Below are 6,994 nucleotides of genomic sequence, written 5' to 3'. Positions count from 1 at the left end.
ATTAAACAACTGAATTAAGTAGATGGTTTTGTCTCTCTTATGACCTAAAAAAACTATTAAAAACTCTTTTTAAAAATGCAAATGCAAGCCTCCCACAACATGGTATCAGTCCTAGTTGGTTTTAATAGAAATTCCTTTAAATAATCAAGACACAGATAATTCTTAACATTTAAATCCTTAAAATTAATTGTTGATGGCCATCTTTTCAGTTAAATTCACAAAGCCTGCCTTACCTTGATACTAATTTTTTTTTTCTTTGAGACAGGGTCTCGCTCTGTCACCCAGGCTGGAGTGCAGTGACACAATCACAGATTGCTGCAGCCTCGACCTCCTAGGCTCAAGTGATCCTCCACCTCAGCCTCCCCAGTACCTGGGACTACAGGCACACACCACCATGCCCGGCTAATTTTTGTATTTTTTTTGTAGAGATGGGGTTTCACCATGATGCCCAGGCTGATCTCAGATTTCTGGGCTCAGGAGAGTCACACGATGATGCCCAGGTTGATCTCAGATTTCTGGGCTCAAGAGAGTCACACCCCTTGGTCTCTCTAAGTGCTGGGATTACAGGCATGAGCCACCACTCCTAGTCTATACTAAATTTTTTCTATAGCTGTTTAACTATTGAGAAAATATATAATGGAATAAGAGTGGAAATCACGTTTGTAGTAATGGGAATTGTGAAGAAAACTAGAACATCTACTGATATATTGACATGAAATGAATTCATGTTTCTGAAAGGGACCTCAAGGGTATAAAAATATCAATCAATCAATTTAACAAAATACCTCAAAAATATCTGGACTAGCTAAAATAAATTTTGGAAAAATATAAAAGAGATGAGATAAACTTATTATTTCATACATATATTCAAGACACAATAATTAAACCACTATGGATTTGAAGCAGAAACAGAATGGCAGATGATTACAGATGCTACAGAAAGTCTACATTAGAAATCAGTACATTCTGTAGCATTGCATACCGGTAGAGAGAGGACAGAGATAAACAAATGGCTGGGGGAAAAAACTGGCTAACCATTTATAAAAATAAGTAAACTAGACATCGAAGTTAAACCTTACTCAAAAACAAACTCCAGTAGGATTAAGGAATTAAATATTTTTAAAATATACAAAATGAAACAAAACCATATGAATACTTATAAAAATCAAAGGCATTTCTAAGAATAGTTTTAAAATCAGTAATTACAAATGAAAAAAATTTGGTAATTTTTATATTTTTAAAAAATCTCAGGCCGGGCGCGGTGGCTCAAGCCTGTAATCCCAGCACTTTGGGAGGCCGAGACGGGCGGATCACGAGGTCAGGAGATCAAGACCATCCTGGCTAACCCGGTGAAACCCCGTCTCTACTAAAAAATACAAAAAACTAGCCGGGCGAGGTGGCGGGCGCCTGTAGTCCCAGCTACTCGGGAGGCTGAGGCAGGAGAATGGCGTAAACCCGGGAGGCGGAGCTTGCAGTGAGCTGAGATCCGGCCACTGCACTCAGCCCGGGAGACAGAGCGAGACTCCGTCTCAAAAAAAAAAAAAAAAAAAAAAAAAAAAAAAAAAAAAAAAAAAAAAAAATCTCAGTACATGAAAAGATGTGAGTGAAGATGGAGAAGTGAAATGATCTTTGGTCACTTCTTTTAGTGATTAATTGAAAGCAACAATTGAAGTGAAAAAAAAAAGCTTATTTCTCTGAGACAAAACTAGGAAACACCCCTGCCTCTAAGTCACACATATTTGAAGAAGAGCTGTCAAGGGTGGTGAAAATTGGACCAGGGGAAGGTGAGTGGGGAGGGACCATACCCACTACAGATCTCAAGTAGCAGCAGCTGGCTTCAGTGGCCTCCCAAATAGTAGGCACATTAAGAAGGGCAAAAGCAATCACCTTTAGTTTGGAGATGAGGAAGCAGCACCTGGGAGCCTCAATGAACTGCTTTTAACACCACAGCGAAGCCAAAGAATTGAGGACAAATGAGGAAAGGAGCAAGAGAAAGCAAGCTTCTGAGATGCCATATCTGCTACCATGTGGAAGGGTTGGAGAAAATCTGTGATGGCCAAAACGCTCTGCGGTTGCTAATTTTTCTTAGCCAACGCGAATAGGACTTAACCCCTTACAATCACAAACCCTGCTTCATGTGGGACTTCATTCTGAGGCAGAGAGAATTCCTGGCCCTTCCACACTCTGCTGTTGCAAATAACTAGCCCAGGAAGAATTCACTTCATTGCAAAATCAGGAGCACATGCCATGGGTCAGCACGGAATTATGTAGTTTTTAATTTTACCAAAACTTTCTGAGAAAAAAACACATCCATCAGTACAGGGGGGAAAAGACATGAACAACATCTTCAACAATATTGTCCTAAAAACCATTTGTTATCAAGCCATCAACAGTAGCAGGACCTGCATGAAATAACTGTTGAATAGTGGAAGTTCACTACTGTACCCTAAAAGCTATTGAAACTAAAAAATATCAATGAATGCTCATCCACAAGAAGAGAAAACACCATTCTGATTGAAAACCAGTATGGGTTGTTCTGGAAAATATTTGTTAAACAAAGACCCTCACAGAGTGAGAACTGTAAATACGAATAGATCAAAAAGTGCTGCAGTAAGTCGGGGCCTTTGAAAATTACATAATCACCAAGTATTCTCTTCCAGAAGGATAAAGTCCCATTTTGTGTGGGGAGGGGGCGGGAAATACTGGAAACAAAAATCAAATTGAGCAGAGCAGAGGGCCACTGATGGTAAAGAAGAGCGAGAAGCCTCCATAGTTAGGGGAAGTCTTTGAGGAGGCGGATTCAAGGAAGGAAGTACTCTAACAGCAAAACAAAGTCTAAAGCAGAGAGAACCAACCAAGGCCCAAACAGGTTGAGGCTAGCGCACACAAAGCTAGAGGCAGGAAATGTTACTGAGTCTGACTTGGCCACATAGAGAGGCCATATTTTAAGTTTTAAGGTGATAACAGAGGAGAGCGTTATTGAGCTCTGAAGCTGGGAAAGAAACCCTAATTCCTTTCTTGCACCCAATAGGAAACTCCTTTGTATAGCCCAGAAAAATTCACCTTATTTAAACATGAGAAACAAAAAGTGAATTCAACTGAACCCCTTAAATACGAGTTACAAGAAAACTATTAAAATAAGCCCTATCATATCTGACTGCGACATAGAAAAAGGTGGTCATGAAGCACTTGAAAATGAACTATAACGCATGAAGAAAATGACTGAACCTTTGAAGAAATAGCACAGATCAGAGATAGAAAATCTCAGAAGTGAAAAGTCAGAAATTACATATCTAGGAAGAAATGAAACAAGAACTCAGACATCTCTGAAAATAAGAAAGAAAAAACATCCCTCTCCTCAAACGATTCAGTCCAAAAATTATTAGACAAGGCCAAGTGTAGTAGGTATTTATGTGAATGATGCATGTTTGTTGGGGAGTTGAGGGAGTGGGCATTTACCCCGGAGAAGGTCCATTACCAGGTAAGGAGAGTGTCAAGAGGGAGGGCAGCAGCCCAGGGACCATGTCAGAGATCAAGTAGGATGAGAGGGGATCCACACTGCGGGTTGGGTGGCAAAGACGTGGCAGAAGGAATAGGAGATTAGTTACACACAGAGAGATTGATCAAATACAATATATCAAGGCCAGCTTTCTCAGAAAATAAACATACACCATGAAAACCGAAATGAAAATAAAGGAAACTAAAATGAACCCTTCAAAAGTAGATTACATTTGGGGTATTGGTGTGACCTCATTATTTCCAAATTATAAATGGATATAGAAATAAATACTGATGTGTGTGTGTGTGTGTGTGTGTGTGTGTGCACTGTAGTTCTCTCCACTAGAGGACCTGAGAGAAGTAACACACTAATGGCAATTAGCATACCTAGCACCTGTTTTTAGTTTGTATATACCATTCTCTACCAAAAATAAAATAAAAATAAATGAACGATTGGAGGAATGAATGATTGCAGACCTGGGCCAAGGCAGGGAAAATACCAAAGAAGATAAGCACAGCATCTTGTTGTGCATGAAAATAAGGAAGTGCTCAAAGAGTGATGGGGATCAATTCAAGATGACATAGAAGCCATCTTTAAGAAACTCCCACTGGACAAATCTGGGACAATTTGATCATCGAAATAAACTATAATAATAATGGATTATAAACTTTCAAATTAAAAACGACGTTAAGTCTATCCTGATTTAAAATAAGTGGATTAAGTCATAATATGATGAAGAGCAGGGTATTTACAGTTTGAAAGTACCTCCTTACAAAACACTGTAAAAATAAAAAAAATAAAAAATAAGCTTCACAATGGAGAAACAGGCAGACAACTTCTTAACTGAGTAGAAAAAAAAGGTAAATAATGTACCACAGGATGGAATGCATTAAAAACTCAGCATCTAGTTGATGTTTTTACTGCCAATGATGTAAAAACTAATCCTAAACATGTAGGAAACACCAGCAAGTCTAAATTGAGAGACAGTCCAAAAAATAACTAGCTGGTAATCTTCAGAAGTGTCAAGGTCCTAAATTTAAGGAAAGACTGAGAAAAGGTGCTAGAGAGCAGACTGAAAAAAACGTGACAACTAAACGCAATGTGAGAATCTCAACTGGATCTTTTTGCTAGAAAAGACAGTATTAGAAAAACTGGCCAAATTTGAATGGAGTCTGAGGATTAGATAATAACAACAGACCCACGTCAATTCTCTAATTTCGACAGCTGTACTGTGGTTACGCAGGAAATTTTCCTTGTTAATGGGAAATAATTATTCGGTGGTGATGGGACATTGTATTTACTATGTACTTGATATGTACTTGATATGGGCTGGCTCTGTGTCCCCACCCAAATCTCATCTTGAATTATAATCCAAATTGTAATCCCCACGTGTTGGGAGAGGGATTTCATGGGAGGTGATTAGATCATAGATCATGGGGGCAGTTCCTGCCCCACATGCTGTTCTTGTGATAATGAGTGTGTCTCAAGAGATCTGATGATTTTATAAGCATCACACATTTCCCCTGATGGCACTTGTCTCTCCTGCCGCCATGTGAAGAAGGATGTGTTTGCTTCCCTGTCTGCCATGATTGTAAGTTTTCTGAGGCCACCCCAATCATGCAGAACTGTGAGTCAATTAAACCTCTTTCCCTTATAAATTATCCAGTCGTGGGTGGTTTTTTATAACAGCATGAGAACAGACTAATACAATACTCTTAAAATATTCAGAAAAATAAAAGTCTTTGCATTGTACTTGCAAATATGCTAGGAGTTGGACATTTCTTTTTCTAAAAAATAAAAGAGTAAATTAGAAGTAAGATAAAAATAGACAAATCTCAATAAGAAAATGATTTTAAATGGCAAGAAATAAAAATAAAATAAACACAAAATAGGAAAAAGGAAAAACAATTTTAAGACAATGAGAGAAATAAAAGACAGGCAAAGGAAACAGGACATAAGTATTAGTAGATTTCCAGAAGGAAAAAGTCAAACAATGCTGTAAAACAAATATTTAAAAACTATAACTCAAGAAAGATTTCTCAAGTTTAAAAAGTCTTATATAAACTGAAATGAAACTCTAGGTAACTAGTAAATACTTCCCAGAATGGTCAACCTGTAAACATAGTTTAATATGGAATTTTAAGGCTAAGAAAGAGGGATCTTAACAGACGACAAAATGAAGCCAGAAGCAAAATCAACAGTCACTTTTTTTTTTTTTTTTTTGAGATGGAGTTTCACTCTGTCACCCAGGCTGGAGTGCAATCCACGATCTCAGCTCACAGCAACCCCCACCTCCCAGGTTCATGTGATTCTCCTGCCTCAGCCTCTAGAGTAGCTGGGATTATAGGTGCCCGCCACCACACCCAGCTAATTTTTTGTATTTTTAGAAGAGAAGGGGTTTCACCTTCTTGGCCAGGCTAGTCTTGAACTCCTGACCTTGGGTGATCCACCCGCCTTGACCTCACAAAGTGCTGGGATTACAGACGTGAGCCACCACGCCCAGCCATCAACAGTTACTTTTTTAAAACAAGACAAATAATTGTAAGTGTTTTTCCTTGGCTCTTGCTGAGCTCACAGGTATTATTAATATCCCTCAGTGATGTTTATTTGAGGAATCAATGCAGAGTTGAATGTGACTAAAGAATTGGCCTCTAGTAGTGTATGTGGAACAATTATGGGTGAGAACATTTTCAAAGACATTGAGAAAAACACTAATTCTGTACAATCTGAAGCAGAATCTGCAAAACTGTGTGACAACTAATAATGATAAAAATATGGGTGGAGCAGAACAAAATTTTAGTTGGATAAATTTACCAAAATGTATGAAGATGTACTGCTTAATCCTACTGTTGTTCATTGTACTATTCATTAACAAGTACTTTGAGCACCATATTTGATTATGTGTTACGAACCAGTCACATCAACAGTCAACTTCATATGCTCTTGTATACTTAACTGTTGGCAGTTGTGAATCTTTTTGTTGAGAAATAGAAGTGGAATATTCTTAATTGCCCAACCACACAGAAGGTCAATAACATAACAATGGCAAACTTTTTTTGTGTGTGTGACATTTTGGGACACTGGCTGAGACAGAAATTTATCGGGATGAAAAGAATTTCCCTTAGTGACTATTAATAAACCTTGACTGGCTTTGGAAATTCGTGGTTGCTAACGACTTGATAATGTTTCTTTATGAATTCAACCAAAAATAACAAGGTAGAACAGTGTTCACACGTGAAACTTATTTAATAGTGAAGTCATTTCAATGACAACTAACTTTTGAATCTCAAATACTGTCAAGCTGCTTTACATATTTCCCAGGCTGACAAAAGTTAAGATCAGAAGTGAGGTTCCATCTCCACTCCAATCTGCTGTAGCTATGTTTCCTGAGTTCAATCTACAGCTCAAGAACCATTTTCAGACCTCAATGAATGAAATAATATGATTACTTCTATTTCTTGCCCTTCTTTCCCATGTGTAGACTTTCCATGTCTT

The sequence above is a fragment of the Rhinopithecus roxellana genome, chromosome 1 (genome assembly GCF_007565055.1).
Source record: "Rhinopithecus roxellana isolate Shanxi Qingling chromosome 1, ASM756505v1, whole genome shotgun sequence".
In the NCBI taxonomy this organism is placed as follows: domain Eukaryota; kingdom Metazoa; phylum Chordata; class Mammalia; order Primates; family Cercopithecidae; genus Rhinopithecus; species Rhinopithecus roxellana.
Note: the sequence above shows the minus strand (reverse complement) of the source record.